Source organism: Leptonychotes weddellii, chromosome 10 (assembly GCF_054177405.1).
Source record: "Leptonychotes weddellii isolate Sample4059 chromosome 10, ASM5417740v2, whole genome shotgun sequence".
Taxonomy (NCBI): Eukaryota; Metazoa; Chordata; class Mammalia; order Carnivora; family Phocidae; genus Leptonychotes; species Leptonychotes weddellii.
Genome location: NC_138378.1, coordinates 52,594,137 through 52,611,081, shown reverse-complemented (window position 1 = coordinate 52,611,081; position 16,945 = coordinate 52,594,137). Strand labels below are relative to the sequence as shown.

The 16,945-nt window shown below is 52.2% G+C and overlaps 1 protein-coding gene across 1 annotated transcript in view; it reads left to right on the top strand.

Annotated features, from left to right (window-relative positions):
* The first annotated feature begins 474 nt into the window (after positions 1-474).
* Positions 475-16,945, top strand: part of INPP4A (inositol polyphosphate-4-phosphatase type I A) — a 110,588-nt gene continuing 94,117 nt past the window's right edge. The window contains exon 1 of the mRNA XM_081832304.1: positions 475-494. The gene's annotated coding sequence lies outside the window, so the exon portion shown is untranslated. The remainder of the gene's footprint in view (positions 495-16,945) is intronic.

The following is a 16,945-nucleotide window of genomic DNA, read 5'->3' as shown; positions in this document are numbered from 1 at the left end:
CTTCTTTTTGTTCATATTTTCTCTAAAATACTCTTGAGGTTTCGAAGCTCCGCCCTGAGCCCTCTGTGGCTGAGGGCTGCTTAGCCTGGTGGAAGGGATGGTCTTCAAATCTCCTGCAGGCCCTGGCCAGGGTGGCAGGGTCCTGGGGCCGCCTGGTCCTGACTCCAAAACTGAAGGGGGGCCGAAGGGAGGCAGAAGAGCTGTCAGGGTCGTGGGTCCACCTCCACACAGAGCCCAGGAGGAGGCCGCTGAGAGCGGAGGAAGTGGGCTTATTGCACACTGTGCGTTTCGACATTGGGACTCAACCCTCAAGAAGGAAAACCAAGTGTGGGTGTGCATGGTACCAGGACTGAAGAGGTGAAAAGAGGGGATCGGAGGGCCAAACGGCAGCCACCCTGTCTTTTGCTTGCCCGGCTGGCCCTTCTCCTGGGCCGGCCCCCTACCAACTTCAGGGCCTGTGGCCGGGACAGGTTCTCTTGCTGTGTTTATTCAAGGTAAGGGGGCCCTGATGGCAACTCCTGACACCAAAAGCCAGGAGGGTCTAGTCCGTGCGACATCAGCAAAGCTTGCCCTTGAACATCTGAGTTAATTGTACTGGGTGTTTAAGACAAATGCTTGTGGCAATACTGTATTTATATGGGAGGAGCTAAGAGTCCTTGCATAGCCTGGGAAACTCCCTTTGGGGATGCTATCCAGAGAAGCAATAGATATGAAGGAATTCTTTAAAATGTAAGCAGGATCATTACAGCGTAAGGCTGTAGCTCTTCCCACCACTTGTGAAGACCGGCTGGTGGTCCAGGAAGGGTGGCGGGGACTGTCCTTCGCTGTTTGAGATTGCTTCAGTTCCCACTGTGCCGGGCACCTGGCTGATGCTTCTCATTTAATCCCCTGTATTAGTTTCCTAGGGCTGCTCTAGCAAATTCTTACAGACTCGGTGGCTAAACCAACAGAAATGTATGCTCTCACAGTTCTGGAGCTCTGGAGGCTAGCAGTCTAAAATCAGTGTCCTGGGGCACAAATCCAGGGTGCAGCAGTGCTGTGCTCCCCCCGTAGTGTTAGGGGAGAGTCCAGTCCTTGCCTTGTCCAGCTTCTGGTGGCCGCTGGCATTCCTTGGCTCGTGTCCCCCTACCCCCCATCTTCAGTGCCAGCTAGGTAGTATCTTCTCTGTGACTTCTTCTTTCTGCTTCTGTCACATGGCCTTCTGTCTGAAATCTCCCTTAGCCTCCTTCTTGTAAGGGCATTTAGGATTGAATTAGGGCCCACCCATGTAATCCAGGATAATCTCCCTTCCTCAGGATGTTCAGTTAATCACATCTGCAAAGTCTGTGCCGTATAAATAACATTTGCAGACTCCAGGGATTAGAATGTGGACATCCCCACTGCTTGCCCCACTATGGGCTCTGGTGCAGTATCCCACAGCAGCCTTCAGAGGACATTCAGGGGACGTAGGAGGAAGCCAAGGCTTGGAGAGGCTGAGCAGCTCTTGGGTGGCCGTGGTTCTTTCTTCTCTCTGACTCTGCAGTAGGGCCCGTTTTGTGATGTTGCTGGAGATGCACTTGATGAACAGATAAGCCCCTGTCATTTTCCCGTGTTGTTATGTTGGTCGTTTGAAAAATATAAGCGCTTCGGGGTCAGGTGCCACGGCTGTAACTTGTTCGGGACATGTTTGTTGAATGAATGACTTTATTTCACTGTGGCCGGATGGCTTTGGGCAGCCTCGTTCTCCTCATCTGTATGATGATGGTAGAACAACCTGGTGAAAATCAGGTGGTATCACATGGGTGAAATGGCCCAGCATGGATGGCCCAGCAGGGGCTCTTATTCACTGCGAGTTGCCAGTCCCAGCCAGGGAGAAGTGACATGAAGAAGGCCAGGTGACATCTGGGATGGACTGTGTTAATCACTGAGAGATACAGTGCATCGGGAGATGTGCAGACAGTTGGCTCACTGACAGGACAAACATCAGTCAAATAGCTACTTGTGCTGGGCAGTCTGGAAGGCAGAAGGAAAAGAACAGCAAACAGAACATACCATTCCTGCCCTGGGGTCGGGGGCTGGGAAGCCGGAGGACAGACATTTGAAAAGTCGTTCCACTATTGTGGAATGAGGAAAGTTGTCTTTGATGTGAATGTGAACAGATATGTGTATTATATATTTGTTTATTTATATTTATGTATTATAAATACCATGTTCCTGAGTCTGTTCCATATCTTCAGCTCATTCTTCTTCTTGCACCCACCTCAGTGGCTGTTCAGAGTCCCTGATAACTGGCTGGGCCCAGTTATCTCCTTCCCCAGGGAGTGGAGCCTGCTCCTACCTCCTCTCCACGGTGAGCCCCCTGCTCAGGTGGGTAGGGCCTGTGGTTTCTCCTGGGGTAGCCCTGGCTTCTGCCCAGCAGCATGGCCTCTGGGGATCACCTGGCCCCCTGTCCAGGCCAGCCCTGCCCACCTTGCTCAGTCTATACCCTGTCCCCCACAAGACTTGCTCCTGCCTCTCCCCAGACGTTCAGGAAGGCACCTCTCTTGTTGTGTTTCTTAAGCTAACCTGTTGGGCACTCACGGTGCCCCGGGGCCCGACGACTCAAGTCGGCTGACACACATTCCCTGTCACGAACTAGAAGCCACGAGCATTCGTGGAGCCTTGCCGAGTGCTCGTTGCTGTGCTCCGTCTCCACGCGCACCATTTTGTTTAATCCTCGTAACACCCTCAGGGATGCGTGTCCATCCTCCCATCTGACAGATGAGAGAATCGGGGTGCGGAGGAGTTTGGTTACTCAGCTGGTTAGTGGCAGAGCAGATGTCACAGGTCTTTCTGTCCACAGAGCGCCTTGCTTACGTGCATCAGGTAGGCCTGGCCCAGTGATCGACCAGGCACCACACGCACAGCAGTGACGGTACTCCAACAGGGGACAGTGTCTGCATGCTTTTTGATGGGGACCCACAGTTTTATTTCCACCTCTCTTTTAAGTGCTTGTCTCACACTTGCGTATGTTGTGGCGGTCACTGAGTGAGCGTGCTGGACTTGTGGACTCTGAGCCTCTTTGAGTAGAGCAGGGGAGACAGTTGCTTCGCTTTGCCCTTGGATGCCTGGAGCCCATGCTGCACGTTCCCCACCTTCCCCCTCGTCTGTTTATCGGTCACCACTCTGTTACCTCGATCTCTCCGTCTGCATCTGTCTGTGTTGCCAGCTGAGACCGAGAAGCCGTCGGCAGTGTTAGTGACCAGCCCGCACCATGTGTTGGTGTCAGGTACGGCAGAGACACAGCGTCATCGGTGTCCTCCACCCTGGACATGAGCAAAGGTCTCTTCCCAGCCTCCGTGGGTTAGCACCTGAGTGTTTGACGTAGAGCTTCTTTTCCTTGGGTCACAGAAGATGTTTTTGCATATACGCAGCACACATCCACTCACATTTGATTTTCTTGTATATAAGCACATGGAAACACACACTTGATTTTCTTATATTATGATAGCATTTTCCTTATTTTATTTATTTTTTTTCTTTTTTTTAAGATTTTATTTATTTATTTGACAGAGAAAGACACAGCAAGAGAGGGAACACAAACGGGGAGTGGGAGAGGGAGAAGCAGACTCCCCGCCGAGCAGGGAGCCCGATGCGGGACTCGATCCCGGGACTCCAGGATCATGACCTGAGCCGAAGGCAGTCGGTCAACCAACTGAGCCACCCAGGCGCCCTGCATTTTCCTTATTTTAAAGTAGCAAAAGAACCAGTGAGTTAAACAGGCATTTGCCAGGGCGCCTGGTTAAGCATCTGCCTTCGGCTCAGGTCATGATCCCAGGATCCTGGGATTGAGTCCTGCTCGGCGGGGGGGGGGGAGGGTGGTCCCCTGCTCAGCGGGGAGTCTGCTTCTCCCTCTGCCGTGCTCTCTCTCTCTCTCAAATAAATAAATAATCTTTAAAAACAAACAAAAAAACAGGCATTTGCTTGTTAGCTTAGAAACTTAAATACCATCTTAAAGGTAATTTTATATGAAAAGAAATACTTTCTAGGTTCCAAATAACTTATAAATGGACTTTTGGGATGCAGCCTATTGATTAAACTGCCCAGAGGTTCAACGTCACCTTTGTGGAATTCCAGAACTGAGCTTTAAAATATTTATTAATAGTAGTGCTTTGTTTGCTTTCCAATGCAATGAGACCATGAACTAATGTAACATGTGATTGTCCTAAATAAGTGGAATAATAGTAAAATATTGAGGTCTTATAGTAAGGAGGCGAGACACCCCAAATTTGACCTCTCAGTAAAGAGAACAGAAAAGCTGCAGGTGCTATCAGGGAAATATGATAAAGGAAGGGAGGGGAATGAAACCCAAACCAGAGTAGTTCCATGTGGGGTAAGGCTGGTGGGTCACATTTTTGGGCCTGAGACCTGTGGCATTTCTTTTTTGATGGTCTTGATCCTGAACCCAGTGAGGCTTCAGTTCGTGAAGGAGAAATACCACACTTTTTTTTTTTTTAAGATTTATTTATTTTTATTTGAGAGAGAGGCAGAGAGAGAGGGAAGGAAGAGAATCCCAAGGAGAGTCCCCACTGAGCATGGAGCCTGACACAGGGCTTGATCTCATGACCCTGGGATCCCGACCTGAGCCAAAACCAAGAGTCGGACGCCTAACCAACTGAGCCACCCACGCACCCCGAAACAACACACTCCTGATTGCTGAAGGATTGAAGTCTGTAACCCTTCATGGGTTCACAAGGGGACCATAAATCCAGCTGAGACCAGATGTGGGGCTTATGGCTGGGCATTGAGGGCAGGAGGGACCTCATGTCACCATGGACCCCTGTCACTGGGAACTCGCAGGCTTGGAGGATGCCTCTGGAGCTCACGGCTGAGATGGCAGAGGAGGAGCCAGCCCTGCAGAACACTTGTGAACAGCCTGGGGAGAGGAGGTGCTGGGGGTTCGGGAGGGACTGAGACCGTGCTGCAACGTTCTCCGCCATGGCTGCACATTACACTCAGCTGGGGGCTTTCGAGAAACGTGGAAGCCTGCTTTCCACCCCCTGCTCCCCCAGTAAAATCATGTGGAGGTGGGGCCAGCATTGGCATCTGTCACCTTTGCATCAGGTGATCCTGAGGTGCAGTTGGGGTGGAGCGGCTGGGCCCTGGGGCTTTGGAACTTGGGCTTCTGCACAGGGCCAGCCTGTTTAGAATCCCCGTGGCTGTACGGGGCCGGTCTCTTACGTGCTGAGCCTCAGTCCTCCAGTGTCCTGGGCCGGAAGGTGAAATGAGGCCACAGAGTACCCTGCCTGGAGCCGGGGACGGCTTTGTGGTGGCGGCGGCTGACGATGACTGACAGAACAGGCCCCTGGCCCCTCTCCCTTCGACGGCTCACTTGGTGAAACCACACCCTCGTTGTAGGCACGTCTCAACGCAGTGGCCTGTGGCTGGGGAGGACACAGCCATGTTGACGGGTCTCTAACTTCACAACTACAGAGTGTGGGTGGGACCACTTGGCACCCAGGGCATATTTCCCCACTGTCCTAGCCCAGGGGTTGGCCAGCTTTGTCTGGAAAGGGCCAGCTAGTTAATATTTCAGGCTTTGTGGGCCATCCATCTCTGTGGCAGCACCACCCATCTCTGCTATGGTGGTGTGAAAACCGCCCCAGACGGTAGGGAAACAGTTGGATGCAGCTGTGTTCCATTAAAACTCTCCAAAAACAAACGGTGGGCAGGATTTGGCTGAGCCCTATCCTGGACAGTCATTTCGTACCTTCTCCTCAAATCTCTACTACCTCTCGTCTCCACCTCACCTCACCCCGCTCCGTGCTGCTGGCCTTGCTTCCAGCAGCCTGGATTGCACTTGCGCAGACCACCCACCAGCGTGGGGGCCACACGCATGCTCTGAGGCCAGCTGCCCATATGTCACACCCTGCCCCCCAACAGTGGCCGGCCCCTGGGCTTCACCCTTCGGTGGCCTCTTGCTCCCTCCTGCATCCTTGGAACATTCTCCCCACAGCTCCCAGAGCCCCTCACTTTGGATTGCCCTCCTGTTTCAGTCAATCTGCTGGGCCAGTTTCTCCTCCACTCCCCGATACCTCCGGGGCCCAGTCCTGGGACCTCTGCTCTGCTCGATTCTTTGGTGGTGTTGTCCACTCTGGTGGCTCACTTACGTCCCCCAGGCGGACAATTCCTCAGCGCACTGCTCCAGTCTAGACGTCTCCACTGCTTTCCTGACAGTAAGCATCGCACATGTGACGTGTCCCAGACCAGACTCATGCTCTTCCTCACCCGCTCTTCCTCACCTCAGCGAATGACCACACCGTCCTTCTGCTACTGAGGTGTTCAGTGAAGCCTCGGGAGTGTCCTTGACAGCCCTTCGCTTTCTGTGTCATCTGTCAGGAAGTCCTGCTGGCTCCATCTTCCGAATACACACACGTCTCCTCTCCCTGTGCCCTCACTTTGCCTTCAGTACTGCGCCATCTGCGGGGCATCTGCCCTCCCTGCTGCTGCCCTCGCCTCTGCTCGGGCGCTTTCTAGTAGAGCAGCCAGAGGACTTTGCAGAGCAAAATCACATGAGCTCGAGCCTCTGCTCACAACCCTCCAGAGGCTGCTCAGGGATGTGAAGCAGCAGTCATGAGGCTCCACAGGGCATTCCCCGCCCGCCCCCCGCCCCCCAGACCCACCACCAGTCTCCTCCTACTGTCCCTACTCCGTCTTCAGGCAGGTTGCCCTGGCTTGCCTTCTGCCTGGCATCTCTTCCCACAGATACCCACATGGCTTTCTTGCTCTCATAGCTCCCTTGGGTCTCTGCTCAGATGTCCCCTTCTTCGTAAGAGCCATCCTGACAACTCTGTTTAGAATTGCGATTCCCCCATCCCCTGCTTTCCCTCGCAGTTTCTGCCGCGATGGCTTGGGCCCTCTCCCTGGGTGCCTTAGAACCTGCTCGAGGCCGACGCGCAGGCAGCTGTCTCCAGACCCCTGCAACAGGGCGAGGCCGTGTTCGCCGCAGGCATCGGTGAGTGGCCAGGGGCCGCCTAGTGCCTGGCGTGCTGATGGGGGCGAGGGGGACAGCCCCAGGGAAGCCCCGCTGGCTTCCTGATAACAGAGGCTACTTTATTTTACAGCCACAAAGCCTTCTTAATGACACTGATTATGGAGAGCATGTTCCTTTTGAACATATAAAGGAGTCACACGTGGGCTAAGTCTGTGAGGAATTAACCCATCTGGCAGGGTCTGTATCAGACCGACTGCCACACATAGGATTTGGGGCTGCCACGAAGACTTTCCTCAATCTTTCCTTTTTTCCTTTTTCCTCTCCTTTTCACTTCTTGAGATTTTAGAATCCTACTTTTTGCCTTGTCACATCCCTGGATTTTAAGGAGCCAGCTCTGGACTTGGGAGTGTGGGGGTGAGGAGAGCTGGCCCATGGGGGCTGATCAAGCATAGGTGTGCCCCACTCTGGATGTCTCCTGAACTCCTGACCCCCATCTGGATGCCTCCTGACTGGAGCCCTGCGTGCCTTTAAGCTCCCACTGCACCAAGGGAAGGGGAAAGCCCACCTGCTGCTAGTTCTAGGCTCTAAGGTTGCTGAGGGCCCGCCTGGTGGGTCTGTGTCCCTGAGTGGACAGCCCTTCCCTTCCCCTCCATTGGGAGGCATGGCAGGAACTAGAGCCCAGATCCTTGGCTTGCACACCTCGGGCCCCCGCAGGGAGGGATGGTGGGGGTGTTTCTCCCTTCTTGGCCAGGAACTTAAGGAGCAGAAGGGAAAGAAGTGTGACTCCAGGACTGTGGAAGAAGTGGTGGTGGGTTGGGTGGTGGCTTCTTCAGATGTCGCCTCCTGTCAGGTGTGGTGCAGGGCCAGGCCATAGGAAGAGCTGGAAGACATTTCCAGGGAAACCTTCACTGGTCTTCTTCAAAGAGGTTTCAACATGCATTTCATTTTTGCTATGACCCACTCAGTCTGTAGCCTCAGAAATCAGAATGATTTGGGCAAACTTTTGACATGAGGTCACATTTTTAATGTCACAGTTTTAGCCATGGGTGTTAGATGTGTGCATACATGTATCTGTGGTCCCACTGCAGCCGGCCGCCATGAATGATGTCCTGACTAAGCCCCGTGAGAGACAGTTTCATTATTTTACAGCCATTCTATGTAGGAGGAAAGGATGAATGACCCTGTGGGGTTAAAACAATATTTGAGTTTTGAAAAGCTTTTCTTCTTTCCTTTAAACTTGGCAATCTCACTAAGCTATCAGGGGAAAATGTAGAATTAAAATATGTAACAGGTGGGAATTTTTTTTTTTTTAACTTAAGATTTCTGTTGATACCTTGTCACATTTGGAATATTCCTGTTGGGCCATCTCAGAGGTTTAAACTCTTGCGGATGAAGGTGTGGATGATGGTGAGGTACTTGTGGACATTAGGCCGATGAATCTGCTGCTTCTCAGAGACTAAAACTCCAGATGGAGCTTTTGGGAACCAGGAACGAGCTCGGTGTTTGCTAAGTGGACTGAAGGTTTGAAATGCTTAGCCTGTTTTTGTCCACACCCTGCAACCTCTGGACATCAGCAGAGAGCTGCGGGGTGTTGGCCATAGTGAGTAGGAGCCACAGGTGGGGTCCTTGGTGAGGGGAGGAGGATGCAACGTACACAGCTGTACTTGAACCCAGCACCCCCTGACAGTTCCTTCAAAACCTGTCCAGAGCAGAAAGGTCAGTGGTGTGAACGTACGCAGAGGCACCCAGAGCCTTGATGGCCTCTAGCAGGTGCTCACTACCATCCCCCCATGCAGGGCCCTGCCCCCAGCATCTCTGGGTACGGTGGGGACGATGGGGTTAGAATAAAACTCCTTGGGGGAGCTCAAAGCCCAGTGGAGAAGCTGACCCAAAATGGGAGAGACAAACACTGTGGCAAGTGCCCAAGGGACCCAGTAGTTCTTGCAAAGGGACCTGGTACAAATGCCTGTCCCCTTCTCCAGCTGCTTCTGGTGAGGCATTTTCTCCCTCGTTTAGCCATTTTGCATGTGTCACCTTGCCCTGTGGATGGCGAGTTCACGAGGGAGAGGCTACAGTGGAGTCCTGCGTCTCCTCCCCCAGCCCTGGCCCAAGCTTCACGGACAGTTTGTGGTGGGCCTTGATCCCTCAGCAGAAGGCATCTGCAGAAACAGGCAAGTGATGAGGGATCTGAGGTACCTCTGTTACAGAAGAGGGATCCGAGGGCCAGCAAGGGCAAGTGACACTTGCCCAGAGACGTGCAGCTTAGCCAGGGCTGGAGCTGGATCTTGAGCCCAGGCTCCCGGCCTTCCTCATAGAGAGGAGGGAGGGAGGTATCATAGGTGCTGTGTAGAGAGGATGACAACCGAGTTGTTGGCTCCTGCCTCCCCCATACGCTCTGGGCACTGGCCATGGTGGGCTGCTTTAGGAACCCTGTGGTGTGGTCAGCAGCCTCACCCAGGCCCTGGCCACAAGGCTGGTGCTGCCTCTTGAGCTTTAGTGAATCAGCGGGTACCTGTGACACGTTGCAGTCTGGAGCGTCCTCACTCCTGGCCCACTGACCGCCCCACCTCCCCGTGTTCATCCACTCATTCTTCCTTCACCTGTCCAGCTCAGCTCCCATTTGCACAGTGCATGGGGTGCTTTATGTCTGTCCTTCTTGTCTAGCCTCCCCTGGAAACAGAGGGGCATAGTTGCTTCTCGGAAGCTGGAAGTGACATTTCTGTTAGATGACCGCCCAAGTTCACATGGCATTAAAAAGCTGATCTGGGTCTTAAACTATCTTGACTTCCCACTTTACCAGGGAGTTGAGTGAAATGTTTGAGAGTTAAGACATATGTTATTGGGAAAGATACAATTTATTCACTGGGGGACAGTTTCAAAACTTGTTTGAGGCTATTACAGGTCTGACATATTTACACACTATGAGGGTGTTACTTACCTTTGGCATCACTCAAAAATGACAAACGGGTATAGAGAGAAAAATCCTGGCTTCTGTCTTATCTTCTAGTTCAGCTCTCCAGAGGCAACCAGCAGGCCCAGCATATCTGTGCATCCTCCTGGCGGTGGTCTGTCTGTCATACACAGACATGTATGTTTCTGCGTCCTCTTCTAAAGCATGCACTCTTTTCACTAGGCTGGTATGGAAAGCCACACACACGGGTTATGAAATCACTTGTGGTTGTATTTTAGTCTCCCATTATTTCTCTTTTTGTATTAATAATATCGTATTACCTTGTTAGCCTCAAAATCAACCTGTTACCGAGTGGATTTTAGTGTCCACGGCACAGCAGGTGAGGGCAATTTCCCATCCTTCTGGATGCTTGGTGGGTCCGTGGCAGGTGTTGTTTTTCTTTTTAAGCAGGACTCCTACACATAAGGAGGTCCTTCAAGGTAGGTAGAGTTGGACGTGTGTAGTGTTCTTTGCAACATGGAAATGCCTTTGAGATCTCCATGCTCTGAAGAGCCTGTGGTGAGATGAGCCCTGACAGGTGCTGTGTCACCCTTCACTCCACAGACATCATGAGGGCTGGAGCAGGTAACTGGCCCTCTGGTGAGTGATAGATGAGAGTCAAACAGACCCCTGGCCTCCTTGTATTCCCTGAGGTGCCAGGAGGCTGCAGACCCATTTCAACCAGGCAGTTTGCCACGTCCCTGGCAGTTCCTAGCCTCTCTTTGCACATTGCCACTGGGTCAGCCTTAGTGAGGAGCAGGAAAATTGGTTTAATTATTTTAGAGTCATGACTTAAGAAAACATCTATTTTATTGATAAAAAGCATTTCCAAATAATTTTTCTTATGTACCAAACCCGTCTAGGGCACGGGAGATACAAAACTTATGTTTCTCAGTCATGTATTCATCTAATAAAAGCTTGTTTTGGGGCTGCTTCCATGGGTCAGCTCTGTGCTGAGCACTGAAGGGTTAAAGATGGAGATGACTCAGTCCCTTCCCTGGAGGAGCTTGTGGGGATTTAGTGTAGTAAAGGTGTTTTTCTTTATGGCGATAGAGAGGGCTGTGTCATAAAAAGCAGAAGTTATTTATTTCTGCCTGGGTGTGGGAGAGGCTTCACAGAGAAACTATTTAAACTGGGCATGAAGCATGAGTAGGAATTGTCAAGCCCAAGGCCACAAGAACAGGAAGGGTATTCTAGACCGAGGGGACCCCAGACAAAGGCACGGAGATGCCTATTTGAAAGCCACCACCTGTGGTGTGACATTTAGTAAGCTTGGGGGAGAGGTGGATGAGCCGCTGGTCCATGCCAGGTGAAGGGCTTTGGACTGCATCCCCTGTGTGCTGAGAGAGCTGGGGAAGGGCTTTCATTTAAGTCAGAGAGTTAGCCCCTCAGATTTGCAGGTTACAGAGAGCCTTCTAAAACCCCTTGGGTCGTGCTTCAAGTACCAGAATGGTCTCTCTCCCCCAGCCGTTGAAACTCAACTCTTGATTATCCAGGACGCCAGATGAGGCCGGAGAGGGAGGCAATGCCTTGGATAAAGCAAAATCACAGGTACCACTAAAGGAGTCAAAATGTAGTACAAAATGAGTTTAATCTGGTAAAAGTTACATGTAAAATTTAGAAGCCCGTTGAACTTTTACAGATATATTGTTTTTATACTTTAAAGCATCAGTGTTTCATTGCATGACCAAAAATGGTTATGGCTGTGGCAGACAGGGCTGTGTGGGGTAGGGGTGAGCTCAGCAGCCCACTCCCGGCTCCCTGTTTTCTTTACTTGGGTGGGGTGCTTGGGGAGGAAGGGAGCAGCACTCTTCATGGTGGGGAAGGATCTGCTTTGTAGGGGGCCCCGTGTGCCCCCCCTTATTAAGTGCCAGGAATTCCAAATAACTGTGGAGTGCAATTATCATGGTTTTAATTTTTTCCCACAAATACACTACCTTCTCATGGTTTACCAAGATGAATCCACAAATGTTTAATCCACCCACAGTTAGTCAAGATGTGATGGCAGAATCTTACTAAAATCAACTCCAAATAAATTTGTGGTAACAAGCCTTCCTTGCCATGAGATCTTGCCCACGTTTTTCTCCGTAATAAAATGAGTCAGACTTGCCACCTGAAAATTTTTTTTAAATCTCAAAACTTTTTAAAGAATTTAAATAGGATAATGAAGATTCATACTGTAAGAAGCTTGATTTATTTTTTTAAGTTGAGATTGCAGAAAGCTTGTAAAACTTAGAGTCTTGATAGTTCCTAGAACTTGAATTTTGCTTATTCAGGGCTAGGCAGCCTCAGGTTTCTGGTCAGGCATTGCTAGGCCACACTCACCAGTGCTAACTGCATGGGGCTCTAAGGTTCTGTATACACTCACACTCAGCTGGCTTCTCAGTCCAAATACAGCTCCACGTTTAGTGAGGGTTGCCCTGCTTGTCTGCCCTCAGGAGGGTTCAAGCCCAGGAGCTCCTCAGAGCAGGAAGTCTCTCCAGGTGGGTCATACCCTTTATGGTGGGGACGAGCAGCACCCCCCGCTCCCCGCCTCAGGGTTTCCAGTCCCCTACCCTGGAGCCAGGGGGGCCTTCACCACAGAGCTGCGGCCCAGCCTGGGTGTGTGCAGGGAGGAAACGTCTGGAGGCTGAATTCTGCTGGGGGTGAAGTCCCGGGGTGGGGTTCCAGGACACCTATCCAGCTCCAGAGGGGAGTGGGGCCCGCCTCCCTCTGAGTTCCTGGTTGCCAGAGTAGAAATTCTCATAGGGCCCTCTGGACTGTTCTTTTCTAGCCAGGTTTTTAATGGGTGCTTATTTATTTATTTATTTATTTGAGAGAGAGAGAGAGAGAGTGAGAGAGAGAGCGCAAGAGGGGGTAGGGTTAGAGGGAGAAGCAGACTCCCCGCCGAGCAGGGAGCCCGATGTGGGACTCGATCCCGGGACTCTGGGATCATGACCTGAGCCGAAGGCAGTCGCTTAACCAACTGAGCCACCCAGGCGCCCTAATGGGTGCTTTTAATAGCTTTATTGACCTTCATCAAGGCCTTACTTCCTGTTGTAAGTTTTCTATGTTCTCTGGGTACTTCAGCCCCTTCCCTGCTGTCCTTGAGCCAGTGGCTTGGCCCAAGTGCTTCCAGAACCCTTATTTCTGAATGGATGGAAGAGTCCCCGGGGCTTGGTAGTGTCGCCTGGCCTTGGTAGTAGTGAGAGTAATAATTAGCAGCAAACACCTGAGTAGCTTTTCTGTGTGCCGCAGTTTATGGGGATGAAATTATCTCGTCCATGCAACAACCGGACAAGGTAGATGCCTCTCAGGCTGGTTTCAGAGGAGGGGAACTGAGGAGTAGGCGCTTAAGCCAGTCAGCGCCTGTTACATGTCGCCTGGTGAGTGGCAGAGCTAGGGTGGGAACACAGAAGGTCTGGCTTCAGACTGTGCTCCTGACTGTGGGGTAGGCCCCCTTCCAGGGAGAGGAGGCATGCTGTGCCCCTCCACCTGCCCGCCCCACTCCCTGAGGTGCCCACAGCAGCACCCTCTTGGCCTTTTATCATGCGCAGGTGCGGTGGCACATTCTGGTCATCCTGCCTGAATTAGGGAAACCATGGTCTCAGCCACTGACTGCTCCAGGCCCTGTTCTCCAATTCTAGGGGCATCTTTGCTTGCAGCCTTTCTCTGTCTGAGGTACTCAACCCCGTGTCCGCAGACCACAGCCTAACAAGAAAGGGTTAGCCCAAAGCCCCGATTCCTGCAAATCTTGAGCTGTTCCAGCTGGCCGTCACTGGTCTCCCTTTGTGAGGGAATAAGACCATGGTAGTCACAGTCCCTCCACGAGTGACTGACCCTCTTCAGGCCAAAGTTTGGCTGATGAGCAGGGACTTTGTCCCTCCACCACACCCTGCTCCCACCTCTCCCTGACTGTGTCCATTCACCGAGGAGGGCTCTCCTGCCCTGGAGACCACAGTGGGTGAGGGAGGACAGGCGGCAGACTCCTCTGACTCCCACGGCCTGGGCCCCCATATGGGAGGAGAGATCAGAGGTGGAGGATGCAATTTGAGTCAGGAGGACTGGAGCAGCCAGTTTAGCTCTTGGGGTCCCAGTGTCTTGGGCCTTAAACAGGCTGGTGTGGGAGGTGGTTAAACACCATCTGCAGCCTCTAACCTTAGGTTATTATGCAGTCCTGATCTTCCAGACTCTGGGTCTGCTTTGTAGCCCATTTAGAAACTGCCTTTGATCTCCTTAAAATAGGACAGGCTATTTTGGACATTGCTCTATGAGAGGGATGTGTGTTTAGAGCTAAAATAGGGTGTACGTTTTAATTTGTGGGTATTTCCTTTTCCTGTTTCATGCACACTGTGTTTAAGTCCTAGTGTCCTCCCATCCACCCAAGAGGACAGCCTCCAGCCAGCTGAACAGACAGACTAGGCTTGGTGAAGGCCTCCCTCTCTGTGGCGTGACCTGCTCGGTCAGGACCCAGGACACCTCCATGTCCGGGCGGAGCTTTTACAACATTCTGTCTCTTGTCTGCTGATCCGAGGACCAGGTCATTTGCCCAAGAGCCTGAAGGATACCAGAGCGGAGGTGGCTGAGAGCCTTCCTTACAGGCCACCTGATGAGTGGCTTGCCACCCGGCTGTGCTGCAGTTATGGTCACAGTGGGGATGGGGCAGCCCTCAGCCCAGATTCTGAGTTTACAGTGGGCAGGTGTTGAGTTACACACACACACACACACACACACACACACACACACCGTTGCACCAAATGGTGGTAATCCCTCTTTTGGCCTTTTTGCTGGTCACTGATGTGGCTGTGAAGAGGGTGCCGGGTGCCCCAGTTACACACACACACACACACACACGCACGCACCAAATGGTGGTAATCTCTCTTTTGGCCTTTTTGCTGGTCACTGATGTGGCTGTGAAGAGGGTGCCGGGTTGCCCCAGTATAGGGGAGGGTGGGAGATTGGGGTGGGACAGCTGAGGAAGGTGCAGTTCTCTGTCTCATTCTGTCCTGACTTACTCTGCATTCCATTCTTCCATCTCTGACTGTGGACATAGCCCACACCCTTGTCTTTCTCTTGTGGGGCTTTTCCAGTTTATTGAAAAGAGGGAAGTCCAATTTTTCATAGAGCATGAGGACTTAGTTGGAAACAGTTGTGTCAAACTTCAGGCCTCTTTCCAGGACAGGAAGCTAGACATAGCTTCTCCAGCTTCAGTGCTGTAGAATCAGTCACCTGGAGGACTTGTTCCAGGCACAGTGCTGGGCTCCAGCCCCAGGGAGTCAAGCACGTCCTACAAGCTCCCAGGGGATGCTCATGCAGCTGGTCCACAGACCGCACTTTGGATTGTCCTGGGCACTTATCCCTCTTCCACCCTCCACTAGAGATATCTATCGCCTTATTTTTATTACCTTCCCCAAACTGGGCTACTTCTTTCAGTGCTAATTGATAACACTGCTCATTCTAGGAGCGTGGGGTGGGGCTCCTGGCCCTGCTGTACTTGGCAGCAGTTCTGATGGGGGGCACAGAATCTGCTGTGCTCTGGCAGGAGCTCCTCCTGCTTGTGCCCATGAGATGTCCCAAGGCTACCCTATCACGATGAGTTGAGCAAGGTGACTTAAAAGCCGGGAGCCCAGCTGCTTCACTGTCATAATGACATGCCAGTTCTAGTTTACAGAGGCCTCAGAGACGGATTAATAGTTTGGTTGCAGGCATCTCTTCATGGAATAACTGGTGTGAGCCAGCTTTTCCCAGCCATGGGGACCAGAGTTGTGACCCTGCAGTTTATAAATTGAAAAGGTATGTTGTGTTAGGATCTTCTCAAGTGTGCCCGGGAGGTACAGAACCAATTTGTAGCCTGTAATCCGTATTGTCTATGGCAGGGCAGGTGGTGGGGATGAGGTCCCATTTGGCTTACTTTGTCTGATACAAAGTATCTGTCATGTGCTAGCTTCTCTGAAACAAGTAACAGTCCCAAATGGAGTTTGGGGCACAGAGGATACCAACAAACTTGTTTCTTCCCCTTGCCTATTTCCCAAGGGATGGTCACTTAAAAGGAAAACCGAGCTCTGCCCTGTGTCCTTGGTTCCCGGTTGGCCACATGGGGTAAGCTGTCACCATGTGATCTTTAGCACTCTTTAGAGTCCTTTGTGCCTGGCCCTGAGCTGGGCTCCTTCCTCGGGGTCTTCCTTGGGCTGTACCAGGTTCTCAAGCTGCCCCCAGGCCTGTGGTGTGTGACTTGCTGGAAGGCCTTTCCCAGATATGCTTTTATCCTCTCATGGCCTTGGTAATTGCCTCCAAATAGCCACTGGGGCAGGGAGCTGCTTCTAGGGGGTCTGTGCCTGAGGTCAGTCTCTTCTTGCCAGGCTTATTTCAAGGATTTTGATTCACCAGCTACCTGAGGAAGTGGTTATTATTCACTTCCAGTTGCAGAGGAGGAAGGGAGGCTCAGAGACAGGTTAGATGACTCGCCCAGCTTTTATCCAGTGTCCTCTCTTGGCCCCTTTTGGTTCAGTGTGGTTTTTGCTGTAGAAGGAATGCTGTCGTAACTTTCCCTATCAGGGGCATTATCGCCAACTGTGCTCCCTAGCACTCTAGTTCTGGAGAGCAGGGCCCCGGTCGGGGCTCACTCTCCTTTGGCTCTCTGCCCTCTCGTGCTGCCCTAGACCTTGGTAGGCTGTCGTTATGCTGGAGAGCAAATGACCAAGGTGGCCCGCCAGCCACTGTGCATTTGCATACTTGGTCCCTTGCTTCTGACCAGCAGCCTTATCAGGCAGAACGTGCCCCATCTCCAGCCCCCTGAGTAGCCAGTGCAGCCTCAGGCCCTCAACCAGCCTGCCCTGTTGCCCAGCGTGGGTCCTGGTGCCCGTGTGTCTGTCTCTCCCGCCGAACTCCCCTGTGCCGGCCTATGGAGGGTGAGCCTTCCAGCCGTAAGAATGAGGAGTGGTATGATGTGTGCCCCCTCCTCACATGCCGGTCAGCCCACAGCTGTGTGGGAGCCCCGCTGCTACCTTTTACACACCAGCTGTGCTGCTAGGCCCCGTGCTAGCTCCCTTTCAGCTCCAAACTCT